Source organism: Rhinopithecus bieti, unplaced genomic scaffold, assembly GCF_001698545.2.
Source record: "Rhinopithecus bieti isolate Rb0 unplaced genomic scaffold, ASM169854v2 scaffold_74563, whole genome shotgun sequence".
In the NCBI taxonomy this organism is placed as follows: domain Eukaryota; kingdom Metazoa; phylum Chordata; class Mammalia; order Primates; family Cercopithecidae; genus Rhinopithecus; species Rhinopithecus bieti.
Genome location: NW_016827726.1, coordinates 472,851 through 489,982, shown reverse-complemented (window position 1 = coordinate 489,982; position 17,132 = coordinate 472,851). Strand labels below are relative to the sequence as shown.

General features: G+C 41.7%; 1 protein-coding gene and 1 pseudogene across 1 annotated transcript in view; both read left to right on the top strand.

Annotated features, from left to right (window-relative positions):
• The window catches only part of LOC108523462 (D(1A) dopamine receptor), a 114,292-nt gene that overhangs the window by 34,702 nt on the left and 62,458 nt on the right, over positions 1 to 17,132 (top strand). The window lies entirely within an intron of this gene.
• LOC108523463 (uncharacterized) lies at positions 6,511 to 7,208 on the top strand (annotated as a pseudogene).

Sequence of the window (17,132 nt, the reverse complement as noted above, 5' to 3'; positions counted from 1 at the left end):
CATCCATGTCCCTACAAAGGACATGAACTCATCCTTTTTTATGGCTGCATAGTATTCCATGGTGTATATGTGCCACATTTTCTTAATCCAGTCTGTCATTGATGAACATTTGGGTTGGTTCCAAGTCTTTGCTATTGTGAATAGTGCCACAGTAAACATACGTGTGCATGTGTCTTTATAGTAGCATGATTTATAATCCTTTGGCTATATACCCAGTAATGGGATGGCTGGGTCAAATGATATTTCTAGTTCTAGATCCTTGAGGAATCGCCACACTCTCTTCCACAATGGTTGAACTAGTTTACACTCCCACCAACAGTGTAAAAGTGTTCCTATTTCTCCATATCCTCTCCAGCACCTGTTGTTTCCTGACTTTTTAATGATCGCCATTCTAACTGGTGTGAGATGGTATCTCATTGTGGTTTTGATTTGCATTTCTCTGATGACCAGGGATGATGAGCATTTTTTCATGTGTCTGTTGGCTGCATAAATGTCTTCTTTTGAGAAGTGTCTGTTCATATCCTTTGCCCACTCTTCAATGGGGTTAATTTAAAACTTTTCTGAGTGAAACACACTGTTACGAGAATGAGAAAAAAAGCCATAGACTGGGGGAAAAACATTTTCAAGACACATATTTGACAAACAGCTTGTATCCAGAATATGCAAAGGACATTCCGAACTCAGTAGAAGGAAAGAAATAACTCAATAAAAACATGGACAAAACATTTGAAGACACTTCTTTAACAAGCATGTACACATGGCAATAAACACATGAAAAGATGTTCAACATCATTAGCCATTAAGAAAATATAAATTAAAACTGTGATGAGATACACCAACATACCCACTGGAATGACTAAAATTAAAAGCAGAAAAAATCTGGCAATACCAAACACTGACAAGTGTGTGGAATAGCTGGGGCTGTCCTACATTCCTGGTGGAAATGTAAAATGGTACAGCTTCTGAAAAAATAGTTTGACAGTTTCTTATAAAGTAAAGCATACACTGTCAATAAAAACCAAGCAATTCACTCCCAGGGTATTTACCCTAGATAAAATTACTGTGCTCACACAAAACTCTTTACACGGATGTTTATAGCAGCTCTACTCATAATCACCTCAAACTGGAAACCACCCAAATGTTCTTTAACAGGTGAATCGATAAACAAACTGGTACAGCTATCCAATGGAATATTATTCAGCCATTAAAAGGAACAGACTATTGATACAGGCAACAATATAGACAAATCGCAAATGCATTAGACTGAGCAAAAGAAGCCGGTCTCAAAATGTTACATACTTTATGATTTCATTTATACGGCATTCTGAAGAAGCAAAACTGCAGGGACAGAGAACAGATCAGTGGTTGTCAGTGGTTAGGAATTGGGAAATGGAGTGATTACAAAGGGCCAGCTTAAGGAAATTTGGGGAGTAACGGAAGTTTTGAAAGAGCTACCTTTCCATCCATTAGAAAAAATGCTATGAGGTTTCTAGCGGAATTTTACCAAACTATTAAGGAACAGACATTCTTTACAGTGGACAACCTGGCAGACAACACAACAAATGATCAAAGTTAACATCACTTGTAATGAGACAAACATACACGTGCCTCCTGATAAAATGCACTGAGAAGGACAGAACATCATTTCTGTGATATTTCTGACTAAAAATGCGTGGCCTGAATCTAGTCATGACAAAATACAATTGAGAGATGTTACATAAAATAAATAGCCTATATCCTTCAAAAATATCAGGGTTAAGAAAGAAAAAGACTGATAAATTGCTCCAGATTAAAAGAGACTAGAGGAACATGACAACTAAATACATGTGTGATGCTATACTGGATTCTGAACCAGAAAAAATATTTTTCTAGAAAAGACATTATTGGGAAAACTAATAAAATTTGAATAAGGCCTGTGGATTAGATGATAGTATTGTATCTGTTAATTTCCCTATTTTGAAATTGTATTGTGGTTACATAAGGGTATGTCCTTGTTTTTGGGAAATATACACTAAAGAATTCAGGGTTAAAAAATATATCTAAAAAATATATCTACAACTTACTCTCAAGCACTTCAGAAAAACATGTATCCAGGGAATCTAGATATGTAGCAATTTTGTATTTTAAAATAATTTTTTTTCTGAAAATCTGTAATTCTTCAAAACAAAATGTTAAGTAATAAACAACTGATAATTCTAATTTTGTTTAAATTTGGAGCAAAAGAAAAGGAATATATTTTTCCAATTTCTTTTACATAATGAGAATAACTTTAATAAAGCCTGATAAAGATAGAGATGAACAAAAAACTACAGACCACTGTCACTTATGAATATCAATAGAAAATTCTAAAAATTACGCCGGCAATCCCAGCACTTTGGGAGGCCAAGGCGGGCGGATCACTTGAGGTCAGGAGTTCACAACCAGCTTGGCCAACATAGTGAAGCCCTTTCTCTACTAAAAATACAAAAATTAGCCAGGCATTGTGGCCTGTGCCTGTAATCCCAGCTACTCAGGAGACTGAAGCAGAAAAATTGCTTGAACCCAGGAGACAGAGGTGCGGTGAGCCAAGATCATGCTAGTGCACTCCAGCTGGGTGACAGAGTGAGACTCCACCTCAAAAAAAAAAAAAGTGCAGCACAGCAAAAGAAACCATCAATGGAGTAAACAGACTATAGAATGGGAGAAAATTTCTGCAAACTATGCATCCAACAAAGATCTAATATCCAGCATCTATAATAAACAAATTTACAAGATAAAAATAACCATACAAAAAAGTGGGCAAAGGACATGAACAGACACTTCAAAAGAAGACATACGTGCAGCCAACAATCATATGAAAAAAAAAGCTCCCGAGGTGGGTGGATCCCTTGGGGACAGGAGTTTGAGACCAGCCTGGCCCATATAGTGAAACACCATCTCTACTAAAAACACAAAAAATTAGCTGGGTGTGGTGATGTGCCCTTGTAATCCCAGCTACTTGGGAGGCTGGGGCAGGAGAATCCCTTGAATCCAGGAGCTGAAGGTTGCAGTGAGCCGAGATCATGCCACTGCACTCTAGCCTAGGTGACACAGTGAGATTCCGTCAAAAAAAAAAAAAAAAAAAGCTTAACATCACTGATTATGAGAGAAATGCAAGTCAAAACCACAATGAGATACCATCTCATACCAACAATCAGAATGGCTGTTATTAAAAAGTCCAAAAAATAACAGATGCTGACAACGTTGTGGAGAAAAAAGAATGCTTATGCACTGTTGGTGGGTGTGTAAATTTGTTCAACCGTTGTGGGAGACAATGTGATGATTTCTTAAAGACCTAAATACAGACATACCATTTGACTCAGCAATCCCAAATCATACTATTAAAATGCACGTGTATGTTCATTGCAAATGCACATGTATGTTCATTGCAACACTATTAACAATAGCAAAGACATGGAATCAATCTAAATGCCCTTCAGTGACAGGCTGGATAAAGAAAATGTGGCACATATATACCATGGGATACTATGCAGCCATAAAAAAAAGAGATAATGTCCTTTTCAGGGACATGGATGGAGCTGGAGGCCATTATCCTTAGCAAAGTAACACAGGAACAGAAAACCAAATACCGTATGTTCTCACTTATACGTGGGAGCTAAATGATGAGAACACATGGACACATAGAAGGGAACAACACACACCGGGGCCTATTGGAAGGTGGAGGGTGGGAGGAGGGAGAGGATCAGGAAAAATAACTAATGGGTACTAGGCTTAATATCTAGGTGATGAAATAATTTGTACAACAACCCCGCCATGGCACAAGTTTACCTATGTAACAAACCTGCATATGTACGTTTGAACTTAAAATAAAAGTTAAAGAAATAAAGTTACACATTTCCTTCTGAGCACAGTTTTAGCTGTGACCTACCACCATGTGATATTTTCATTACCATTCAGCCCAAGATAATTTCTAATGGCTATTTTTGATTTATTCCTTGACGAATGGGTGTTTTAGTTGCTTAATGTCCAAACATTCTCATTAAAAAATTGTGCTGTTACTGATAGCTAGCTTAATTTCACTGTGGTTAGAGAACATAGAATAATTTTAGTCATTTAGAATTTGTGGAGATTTGCTTTATGGCCCAGTATATGGCTAGTCTTGGTAAATAATCAATGTATACTTAAAAAGCAAGTATTTTCCATGGTTGGGTGTAGTGCTCTATATATGTAAGCTGCATCGAATTTGTTAATTGTGTTGTTTAGATAGTCTATATCTTCAAGACAGTTAATTTTATGTGCTGACTTTACTGGGCTAAGGGATGTTCAGATAGCTGGAAAACACTATTTCTGACATGCGTGTGATAGTGTTCCTGGAGGAGATTAACATTTGACTCCATAGACACAGTAAAGAAGATCACCCTCACCAGTGTGGGTGGACATCATCCAATATGCTGAGGCCAAAACAGAAGAAAAAGTGGAAGGAGAGTGAATTTTCTCTTCCTGTCAGAACTGGGACATCCATCTCCTCCTGCCTTTGAATGTCAGCATTCCTGGTTCTCACACCTGGTTCTCTGGACTTGGACCTGACAGATCATGAGCCTTATAATTGCATGAGCCAATCTCCCATAATAAATCTCTTTTCATATACCTATGTATGTATGTATGTATGTATGTATGTATGTATGTATGTATCTATCTATCTATCTATCTATCTATCTATCTATATTACGTGGTTCTGTTTCCCTGAAGAACTGGAATACAATCTTTATGCCTTTTTTGTGCATTTTTTGTTCTATTAGTTATGGAGTGAGAGGTATCTAAGTTTCCTTCCTTATTTGAAGTAGTACCTATACAAATGTACCTCTTTAAAAAAATTTTTTGAGATGGAGTCTCGCTTTATCACCCAGACCAGAGTGCAGTGGCACAATCTCGGCTCACTGCAACCTCTGCTTCCCGGGTTCAAGCAATTCTCCTGTCTCAACCTCCTGAGTAGCTGGGACTACAGGTGAGCACTACCATGCCCAGCTAACTTTTTGTATTTTTAGTAGAGACTGGGTTTTGCAATGTTGGCCAAGCTGGTCTTGAACTCCTGAGCTCAGGTAATCTGCCTGCCTCGGCCTCCCAAAGTACTGGGATTATAGGCATGAGCCAGCATGCCCAGCCCTACAAATGTATCTTAAATATTTCATTTTATTTAATACTATGTCAACATACATTTAGTTGCTAATCTTTGGACATGGGGCCAATGTCTTTCCTTTGAGTATGGGTCCTCTCAAGATGGTTTCAGCCCAGGTATTCTCATGAGTTCACTTGACTGAAGAACACGCTCATTCTTGTCCTGCCAAGCAGTGAGTGTGTGGGCTTCACTTGGGCCCCTCTCCATACTGCCAGCTCTCTCCAGTCCACCTGTCTCATGCATAGGTAGCCATCTTCAGGACAGGCAACCAGCAGGTGCTTCCTATGGTGCCATCTTCTCCAGCTCAGATGTCTTAGTTCATTTGTGTTGCTATAAAGTAATCCCTAAAAGGCTGGGTAGTTTATAAAGAAAAGAGGTTTATTTGACTCACAGTTCTGCAGGCTATACAAGAAGCATGGCTCCAGTATCTGCTTCTGGTGAGGGCTTCAGGAAGCTTTCACTTATGTTGGAAGGTGGAGAGCCAAGGTGTGCAGAGATCTCATGGTGAGAGAGGAAACAAAGGAGAGTGGGAAGGTGTCAGGTCTTTTAAACAAGCAGCTCTTGGGGGGAACTAATAGAGTGAGAATTGAGAATTGACTCATAACCATGAGGATGAGACCAAGACATTCATGAGAGCTCCATCCCTATGAGCCAAACATCTTTCACAAGGCCCCACCTCCAACATTGGGGATAAAATTCCAAGGTGAGATTTGGAGGGACACACATCCAAACCACAGGACTAGAAATGCATGTTTATTAATCTAAGCTACTTGGCTGGTTCTAAACTTCTGGTTCCATCAGAATCACCAGGAGGGCCCATTAAGCCATAGACTGCAGGGCCCTGCCATCAGAGTTTCAGATTTTATTGGCTGGGATGAAGCTCAATACTTTGCATTTCTAATAATTCCCAAGTGGCACTGATGTTGCTGATGCAGGGGCCACATTTTGGGAGTTGCTCATTTAGCCAATCATCTTAATTTCATTCTTTTGGCCTCTGGTTGCTATGGCCAAGCACCTGTGATAGACTGCTTACTGCTGAGCAGTGTGCTGGGGGCTGAGGGGTCGGGGTGGGATTCTAGGGGAGTTTTCCTCACTCTTAAAAGGTTTTATAGAATAGCGGTTCACCACTTTTCCACCTCTGGATGTGGCTGTAAATGTGGCAGCAAGGGAACCATGGGGGGAGACATGGCCCATGTGCTGAAGATGGTGGGGGTGGCGGAAGATGCAAGGCGCTGCAGCCTTAGAGGATAAGGACGTTCAGCTGGTGAATGAACCAATTCCGAGATGCCTCATCTCTGGGCCTTGCATTCTTGAGCGAATACCTCCTGGTTGTTTAACTTTTTGATGGGTCTTCCATGACTTGCATTCTCACGGGAGTGGATACAGAAACCAAACCCCGGCCATCTTCCTGGGCCTCTGTGGACCTCGAGACTTGGGTGGGACTGCCTCCTTCTCCCTGTAGTGTTGCTCGGGATGCATGATGTTTCCCAAGTTTCACTGTTCCTAGACTCACCTGCCTGGAGTCCACCTGCTGCTGCTTTGTGTATTCACCTTCCTTTGCTCCCCTCCCCCCTGCAAATCTCAGCCCCTTCACTTTTTTTCCCACCAGAAATACATGCCAGTGGAACACTTCGGGTGTGTGTGTTGAATTGTGTGTGTTGAATTTCTTGAAGATTTGCAGGTTGACAGGAAGTCTCAGTGTGTCCTGTGTGGACTCCCGTCCCGCTGGCTCTGCCCCAGCCTCTCTTTTCCACCCCTCTCCAGGAACACCCACACCAAGGGTCTCACCTTCTACCCAAAGCACTTCTTAAGGTATTTTCCCCACACAATTATCTTCCCCTTCCTAAGAGGAATTGGGATGATAAAGGGTGTGAATGTTCCTTTGTCACCTGTGACTCTGGGTCTCAGACCATGTGAACATTTGGGGCAAAGTCATCCCAGAAGCCTTGGGAGGTGTAAAATCTTCCGAAGAAGAGGAAGGTTGGTGTTGCAATGCTGTGTTCTAAGATGGTCTTTCTCTGGAGGTTTAGGGGTTCCCCCAAAAGCCCAATGATTCCACCTGTCATGACTGAGGAAGAGGTGGTGCTCAGACAAGAGGCTTGAAATAGGTGGAGAGGGAACCACTTCTCCTGGAGCTAGACCATGCATTCTCAATGGGGTGACAGCATTCTCAAGGGAGCAAATATTGGTTCTTAGGCAGGGGAGTGCAAAAGCCCCTCTCCCGTTTTTTATGTATAAAGCACAGATAGGCGTTGGTGCATAAAAAGATATATCACATCTGTGGTATTACGATTGTATGGGTGCACAATTAAGAAAATAATGTCTGCAAAGGCTCCTAGTGGGGGTTGATAATGTTTTTAAAAGGCTGAGAAGCACTGACGCAGATGAGCTTCTGCCTTGGGGCAGCCTCAGCAGGCACCATCCAGTTGCTTGGGCCAGACATCAAGGAGGCATCCTCCATTGCTCCTTTCCTCCAATAGGTTTCAAAGGCTTCAAAAATATATCCCCAACTATTCAATGACCTCCTTGAATAGTGACAACAGAAATGTTATTACCTGTAAAGCCTAAAATATTTACCATATAGCCTTTCGTTGAAACAGTTTGTGAACCCTGGCTGTAAATTATGAGCTACTTACGTCAAAGGACGGGTCTTAGGCCAGGTGTGGTGGCTCACACCTATAATCCCCCTACTTCGGGAGGCCAAGGTAGGAGAATTGCTTGAGTCTAAGAGTTTGAGACCAGCCTGGGCAACACAGTGAGAGCCTATCTCTATTAAAAAAAAAAAAAAAAAAAAAAAGACGGGTCTTACTGAACTCTCTCTGGAGCTCAGCCCAGAGCCTGGTGAACACAAGTCAGTAAGTGTTGAAAGAGGCAGAGCTGAGTGGATGAGCAATGAATGCAGTGCAAGCTCATTTGGTAGAAGGTGCACCTGCACAGTGTGAGAACCAGAAAGCCACGGAGTCTTATTCTAAAAGCAGAGTCCACAGTTCAAGTTTAAATCCAGCAACACTACGTTTCCCTCTGCTCCTGCCCTCATTTCTGTTATGCCATATTTGAATAAGAGCTTTTTCTTATGAGGTTCAGATGACTAAAAATGAATTCTCTAAGTACTGCTCTCCTTTGGGAATCTTGAGCAGAGTCTATGGCAGTGAGGAAAAAAAATCCCTGGTTTAATGATGATCCTCAGAAAGGGGAAGTGTTTGCTTCATAATGAAAAATTCCATGTGTTGCAGACTCATCTGGGGCCTGTCCAGCTGGATTTAATTATGACTTTGCTATGAAGAACTTGTTACTGGGCTTTCTTAGACCTATAAAACTTTACAGCACCAAAAATTACAGTCATAGCTGCTAACAGGAGTTGAATGCTTGCTGTATTCAAGTTCTTGGCCAGCGGCTGACATGCATTACAAAAATCCTGAGGCTCAGAGAGGGAAGTGACCTGCTCAAGTTCACACAATTGCCAAGCGGTGGGGCAGGGATTTGGCAAGATCTGATGGACTGCAAATTCTCTGTTCTTTTTACTCCATCAGGAGATTAATCATAGTAATAAAATAATACTAGTTGACTGTTAGGATACAGATTCTATAGACCAGGCTCTTTTAGAATGAACAAAGAGAATAAGGAAGTTTCCTTAATCTAGGGAATGGGATTCCAGGATTTTAAGGAAGTAAGAAGGAAATGAATTGGCTTTTAGGGTAGTGCCCCATGCACGAGAGTCACACTCGAAGGCTGGTCTTCACGCCACCTGTCCCATCTGGATGGCAATTGGCCATCTTGCTTGCCTCCCTCTCTGTCCTACCACCCTACTGGTCATAGCCTGACCACTGCTCTGTCCCCACCAGGTCCCCCCGGTTATCTTTCCACTCCCTCTCTTCCTTCAATTCTCACTGACCAAGCTCAGGCTGGAAACCTGGCCTCTTTCCTCCACCACCTCAAGTGCTTTGAAATTCTGTCTCACAGAAAGTCATCAATTCCACTCTTGGCTCTATCACCACTTTGCTTTATCACATGTTATTCTGCCACCCAGCGACCATTCCCTGCTCTGGTGACAGCATGGTGTGTGCTTTTGGAGAGCTGTTACTCTCTAGGACTTAGCCAGGGTGTTTGGGTGGCTCCGATGCTGTCTCAAACTCCAGGGCTGAGCCCAGGCCTGTCTGGTCAGCCTCTGTCTATAGTGACAGAGGTTCATGGATGGAGACATGACCCAAGACAGATCACGGGGACTCAGTTCTGGGACTTTTGTTGCAGCTGTTGGAAAACTTCTCTTTTGTACATTGGAGCTTCCTGAAGCATCAGTGACATAAACCTGAATCTAAATAAAGTCAGCCTAGAGGAAAACAGAGCTGAGAAGTGGAGAGAGCCGCCATGATCCAGTTATTCCTGAGGCTAAGATACTCCCTGCATTTCCAAATACCAGAACCAATAAATCCTGTCACCTCGGTTTTACTGGGTTTCTGTCCATTTATTAGTTGTGACTAATGAGGAAATGGAATGGCATTCTCTCTCTCTATTTCAGTTTCTTCAAAAAGAAAAAAAATTGTGGTTCTTTGTCCAATGAATTACAATGTTGAAGCTGTAAAATTGAAACTAAAATAATTTTGCAAAATTATTTAATCAAAATGTATGTTCTCTATAACTGCTATATAAATGTATTATATATTCTCATGTATGAACCAAATTATATATGTATTTATGGGTTAACATATATGAATATTAGGCCCCAGAATTGTAATAGCCAGGTGAGTAAGCTTGTTCTGATCACAAGGAGCCCTTTCTCCAACGTGGCAACACAGGGAAATCAGCAAGTACTTTCCAATGTGATGGGTGCTGTGATGGAGATGGGGTGAGGGAAGGGGGTGTCTGAACTAGACTGGGGTGATAGTGGAGAAAGGGGATGGAAGGCTATCTGTCTGAACAAGAGGGATGGAAGACTATCTGAATGATGAGGAAGAAAAGAAGAGAAATCCATTCAAGTGGGAACAGCTTGCATACTGCACCATGTGGCTGAAACCAGGCAAGCCCACCAGTGCATCTGGAGCCTACAGTGACTATAGCAGTTACCAGGTGGCCCCTGACAACGACATTCCCTGGTCCACTGCCTGAGCTACAGAGAGACTGAAGGATACGCTTTAACAACTCTTCATTGTCAAGATGATGCTCTCTTGCAACATTGGATTTTGAGAATATCCACCTCTAACGGTGCAAATTCACCAAAAGCCCAGCCTGAGAATGTATGTCTGACACATAGATGCCTCACAAATATTTGTTGAGTGATGAAAGCTAAGAATATGTTCCAAAATTGTTCTAAAATTAAACTTCATTTACAATTCATATCTAGTAGCTATTAGCTCTTTCATAGTCACCCTACTTTCTTTTTTCTTTACTTACCTGAAATGTACACATCTACAAGATTTTAAAAGGATCATGGATATTCAGTTATTAAACTCCTCGAATATTTTACCTTCATAGTAGATGAGGAAGTCTGGATAAAATAAGAAGAAAAAGGAAGACATTTTATACTTATTAAGCATTACTGTATGGATCTGTGGATGCTATGATATTTAATTCTCATCACCACCCTGGAAGTAGGAAGTGTTCACCTGGATTTACAGACAAAGAAATGGAAGGGGTCAGGGTCACAGGTGGTAAGGGGAGGGCTTGTATTAAAACTCTGACTCAGCCGGGCACGGTGGCTCATGCCTGTAATCCCAGCACTTTGGGGGGTCAAGGTGGGCGGATCATGAAGTCAGGAGACTGAGACCATCCTGGCTAACACGGTGAAACCTTGTCTCTACTAAAAATACAAAAATTAGCCAGGTGTGGTGGCACGTGCCTGTAGTCCCAGCTACTCGGGAGGCTGAGGCAGGAGAACCGCTTGAACCAGGAAGGTGGAGGTTGCAGTGAGCTAAGATCGTGCTATTGTACTCCATCCTGGGTGACAGAGCAAGACTCCATCTCAAAAAAAAAAAAAAAAAAAAAAAAAAAAAAAAAAAAAAAAAGGGGTGGGGCAGGAGGGAAACATCTTTAGCTCATGTGGAATAATATGTTAAAAAGCCTTTTAACTTCCCCTAGTCCAGCAGTGCTGAGGAGAGGCAAGTTTTCCCCCGTAATGTCATATATTGTTGAATATGAGGTGAGTCTTTCTCTGCTGTGATGGTTAAATTTTTTTTTTTTTTTTTGAGATGGAGTCTCACTCTGTTGCCAGGCTGGAGTGCAATGGTGTGATCTCAGCTCACTGCAACCTCTGCCTTCCGGGTTCAAGCGATTCTCCTGCCTCAGCCTTCTAAGTAGCTGGGACTACCGGCATGTGCCACCATGCCCAGCTAATTTTTGTATTTGTAGTAGAGAAGGGGTTTCACCATGTTGGCCAGGATGGTCTTGATCTCCTGACCTCGTGATCTGTCCGCCTCAGCCTCTCAAAGTGCTGGGGTTACAGGCACAAGCCACCGCTTCTGGCCTGTGATGGTTAATTTTATGTGCCAACATGGCTGGGCTGTGGTGCCCAGTAATTTGGTGAAATGCCAGCCTAAGTGTTGTTGCGAAGGTATTTTTTAGATGTGATTAACGTTTAAATCAGTGGACTTTGAGTGAAGCCAATTAGCCTCTGTAATGTAGGTGGGCTTCATCCAACCAGTTGAAGGCCTTATGAGAAAAAGACAGATTTTCTGGAGGAAGAAGAAATTGTCCATAAGAGGGCAAGGGTTTCCAGATTGCTGCTTTGTGGAATTCAGACTCCATACTGCAGGATTAACTCTCACCTAAGTCTGCAGCCTGCTGGCCTGCCCTATAGATTTTAGACTTTCCAGCCTCCACAATATCATAAACCATATTTTAAAATCTCTCTATAAATACATGTTCTGTTTCTCTGGAGAATCTGACTTGTATACCCCCTAAAAATGTCAGAGAAGATAATACAAAATATCTAGTTTGGAGTCCTCCTGAAATTATTTAATTAATTAATTTATTCATTTATTTATTTTTCTAGAGATGAGGTCTTCCTATGCTGCCCAGGCTGGTTTCAAACTTTTGGGTTCAAGTGATTCTCCCACCTCAGACCCTCAAAATGCTGGGATTACAGGTGTGAGCCACTGTGCTAGCCCCCAAATTATTTTAAACAGCAGCAAAATACTATTTGGAAAAAATATATTGACCTGAAACAATCTCATCCAATGTTATTTTGGAAACCTACAGAGATCACTGCCGGAATCTGTAAATAAAGGAAGCAGATAAGTTATCTCCCAATTACTTCACATGATGGAAGAGATTCAAGTAAATTATTGATGGTATTAGATAGAAACATTATGGTCTTCTTGGCTCGTTTACCACTTCTTTGGGTAGCATGATTGATGGAGAGAGCATTTGCCCAGCTCTGACTCTGTGCCAGGCATTGCACTGGGTGTTGGGAATATAGTGGTGACAAAATGAAGGCCCTGTCCTAGAGCTCATGTGGCCCTGGGGGTCAGAGGACATCCACAGGTAAAACAAAGGTGTTGAGCAAAGGCGGCTCATGCTGTATTAAAACATGGCTTAAAATAATTCTGCCGCCCCTTTAAAATTTTCACCAGTGGGAGTTATTTCCCTTGTCTCTGCATAAGAGTCCTAGCAGGTACCATGGCTTTTCTCCTCACTCTAAGGTTTGAGATAGTTCAACAGTCACTTCAAGTTGGAAGTATAGTTTTAATGCATTAACTAGAAAGCTTAGTGCAATATGCTAATCCAAGTTCTGAACTGATTTGGCTTTAAATCTTTTCTGCCTGATGCAATCTGGAAGCTGGCTGTGGGGAAGGAGCCTCTCCCAGAATCTTCGCTCTCCTCCACTTTGTCCTTTTCTTGTCCCCAGTCCCCCCAGCTTGCTGCCCCCTCTGGGTGAGAAGGGGAGAAGAGAGGGGTCTTTCTTGATTTGTTTCTGTCCTCTGTGTGAAACACGGATTCCTTGGTGAGGCAGGTGCCTATGGATGCTCCTTCTCTTGTGGGCTGCTTTTGTGTACTTTTTGGAAGTTCCCTGATGGGCTCTTCTACCTGTAGGTCCTTTGACCCATCTTTATTTTGGGTGGTTAGTTTCCACTCCTTTCTCCAAACTGTAGTTCAATCCAGTTATCTGCTGCTGGGGTATCTTGGTCTCTCTCAGCTGCCCTGATAGAGATGGGGTCTGACAGGTTCCATGGCAAGCCCACTCAGGCCTTCTCTCCTACATGACCTCATTTGGTCCCTAGGAAGCACTCAGGCATCCTTGGCCTTGACAGCCTGCAAGTGTGGCAGTGCCGTTGCCACCCCATCACACCTTCATTTCCCTGGTGGTAGTCAAACTCCAGCCCATGTGTGGCACTCCCAGTGTGGGGGTCAGGCTCCCATCTAAGTAGCCTTGCAGAAGAACCCCCTTACTGGGTGGGGGTCATGTCTGAGTTGAGTAGTCCTGGGAAAGGACCCCTTTAATTAAGTGGGTGAGAGGATGGGACTTCCAGCACAGCTCTCTCTATAATGAGCCAACTCACAAAATTCTCGCTCCTCCATTTTTTGACCTTTTTATATTCTGGAAATGGTTCTCAAGAATTTCCTTTAAACATCTGCAGTTGTTCCTCCTTTGGAAATGTCATGTCTATTATATCTTCATGTCTGAATGAAAATTCAACTTTAATGCCTTTTTACATACATAAATAAAATTGTGCAACAGAACACACAATATATAACATATCGTGTCCTTTGAATTCAGTCTTCATCACTTACCACGTGGCCTTCAGCTGTGACTTAAAACTCTTGGCTTATTTCCCTTCTCTGAAAATTGGGAGTAATAGTATTGACCTCACAGGATTGTTGTGAAGACCTAAGATGATGGAAAGTTCTAGCACTGTGCCCAGCATCTCCTAGGCACTCAATAATTTGAGCTGTGATGATCTATTGTATGGTAATGGGTAATGAACAGGCAAGAAATAACTCACTGGGAGGACTCATGCCCCGTTATGAAGACAGACTGAAAACAAAAAAGGACTGAAGTATTGCTCCTGGTTTCATTTTCCTATTTAAAATACCCACAAACAAAAAATTAGCTTCTCTATTTGAAAAAAAAGTGTAGTCAGAAAAAATTTTAAATATAAAAGAGAACAAAGCCACATAATCTCAACATGATTATTAGCTTGAAATTCTTCTATGCATCTTTTACATGGTCGTAATCATATTGCATATCAAATTTTGTACCCTTTTCCCCATAGATATTATATTGTAGACATTTTCTATTTTATTATATATCTTAATAACTATAATTTTAATGACAGCATAATATTTCTTTGAGGAGATAAATGATAATTTGCTTTGCTGTCTTCCAATTCTTTGACATTTAGGTGGTTTCTATTTTCTTCTACTTTCATAAATTGAGTCAGTTAGGGTTCTTTGTTGGCAAGTAACAGAAAACTCTGGATAGCTTAGGCAGGAAAGGAATTTGCTTGAAGGATACCCACGAACTCACAGAGTTTGCAAGGGGGTTGAGGAACCAGGTGAATGAAAAGACTAGGATTTGGGGAGGTTCTGGGGGTCTGAGCGTCAGGAGGTGCTTGACAGTGGGGTGATGGCTCTGCTGTTAGAGTGAATACATGCTGGCTATGGTTTCATGTCCTTGTCAGATCCGGACACAAAGTCCCTAGAGAGAAGGTGATGGAACTAGCCTGGGGCTTGTTCTTAGCCCTAGGAGCAGTGAAGTCTGAATGCCTAGATTCACAGCAGGACCAAAACGGTACGTGGTGGGGGCAGGGGCATAAACTCCTCAAAGAAAATAAGGGCATTGGTAGTAGGTGACCAGTGAACCAAGTTTGCACTGTATAAACACTCCATCCTTGCACATGTAGCTCTTTCTAGATTTTGGAATTATTTTCTTAGATGAAATTCTCCGAAGTGGAATGACTAGGTTGGAGGACAGAATTTTGGGGGTGGCTCTTGATGTACATTATTGAACAAGAGAGTACAGAAACAATCCTATTAGAAATATTTGAAAGAGGTAGTCAGTTAAAATGAGGGAATCAAAAATTACGCAAACATACCTTAAGCATTTTATTTTACCTATGTCTGTATCTAAATCTGTATACTGCTCATCTTTTGATGCAGGGCCAATGTCTTGGGGTGTGTCCTCTGTTTGCAGTTGTGTGTTGTCTTTCCTGCACATGCATGATCCACGATGCATTATCCAAAATTTCCAATCTAGGATTCTGCAAAAGGGAGCAACGCCTTAGAGATCCTTGTGAAACCATCTGAAAGTGGCATCCCTCTGGACATTTAAGATGCCTACCCCCTTCAAATCCGTTTGCTCGCCCACACTTAACTCCACGTCCATAATTTTGCATGAGTGACTTGCTTTCTTTGAGCCTTGCCAAAGCCTTTAATTTAGTTTTCATTGAAACAGTAACTCTCTTATTTATCCTATTCTTATGTAATTGGTTTCTATAATGTTTATTTTAATCACATAATTTTACAAAATGGCTCAAGAGGCATTAGCAGGCTTGAGAACAAATACAACTCACTCCTGGTAAGCAGACAGCTCAGCTGGTGAAAGCATCAGGAGGCAGAGCACAGGGGAGCAGCCCCCAGTGTGGAGTGATAATGACCCAGTGGGTATCTGTCCACCTGCTTCACAGAGAGAATGGAGTTGGCTAAGTGGAGAGATTTAGGAAAAATTCTTCTGTGCCAGTTTAAATGAATTCTCTTCATATCTTATACAATAATAATGCATTAGCAAAGCCATGAATTTGACCAAGGCACAGTGTGTGTGTTTAGTTCTATGTCCTGTGTATTTGTGTAGCTATGACAACAATCAAGATATAGAACACTTTCATCACCATAAAGCATCTCCTCTGTGCTACCCTTTTTACTCACGCCCATCCCTTTCTCCCCTGGCAACAACTAATTTATTCTCTATCTCCATAATTTTGTTATTTGAGAGTGTTATTTGAATGAAATCATACAGTGTTTGCCCTTTGAGATTGACTTGTATCAGTCAGCATAATACCCTTGAGATGTACCCAAGTTGGTGCATGTGTCAATAATTCATTCCTTTTTACTGCTGAGTAGTTTCCCATGGTACGAACGCACCACAGTGTGTTTAGCCATTTACCTACATGTTTTGTTATTTCCGGTTTGGGCTATTACCAATGAAGTTGCTATGAGCAATCACATACAGGCTTTGGTGTGGACATATGCTTTATTTCTCTGGGATAAATGCCCAGGAACGCAATTGCTGGGTTGAATGGTAAGTGTGTGTTTAGTTTCTAAAGAAATTGACAAACCATTTTGCAGCATGGCTGCACATTTTACATTGCCACCAGCAATACGTGAGATAACTAGTTTCTCTACATCTTCACCAGCATTTGGTATTGTTAATATTTGTTATTTTAGCTGTTCTAATAGGTGTATAATGATATCCCATCACAGTTTTAATTTGCATCTCCCTAAATGGCTAGTGATACAGAACATCTTTTCATGTGTATTTGTATTGGGGTTTGAGGGATTTGGGGCTGACCAAGGAATATAATATGACCACAAGAAGCAGCAACACACAACAAGTGTTTGTTTGGTGGCACTTGGACAAGGTTGAGTGAAAGGGGAAGTTCCCTCATAGCAGGAGTCTTTCCAGAAGCTATGGTGCAGTGCACAGGTCCCATACTCAGAAGGGGAGGAGGGCAGGGAGCTCTTAGGGGAGAAAGATAACAGGTCTGGCTTACATGTAGAGGTGATGTCATTCAGCAGCATAGCATGGAGTCTCTGTGTCACAGAACTCTAAAGGGTCATAGTAGTTTGGGGTCTTATAACGGCAAGCCTCTAGCTTATCAATAGTCTGCTGATATGTGGTAAAATTTTGCCGGGTATATAAAGCAGAGAAACTTTAAATAGCTAAAATTCTGCCTGTTGGGCAGACTTACTTTCCTTCCTTCCTTCCTTCCTTCTTTCCTTCCTTCCTTCCTTCCTTCCTTCCTTCCTTCCTTCCTTCCTTCCTTCC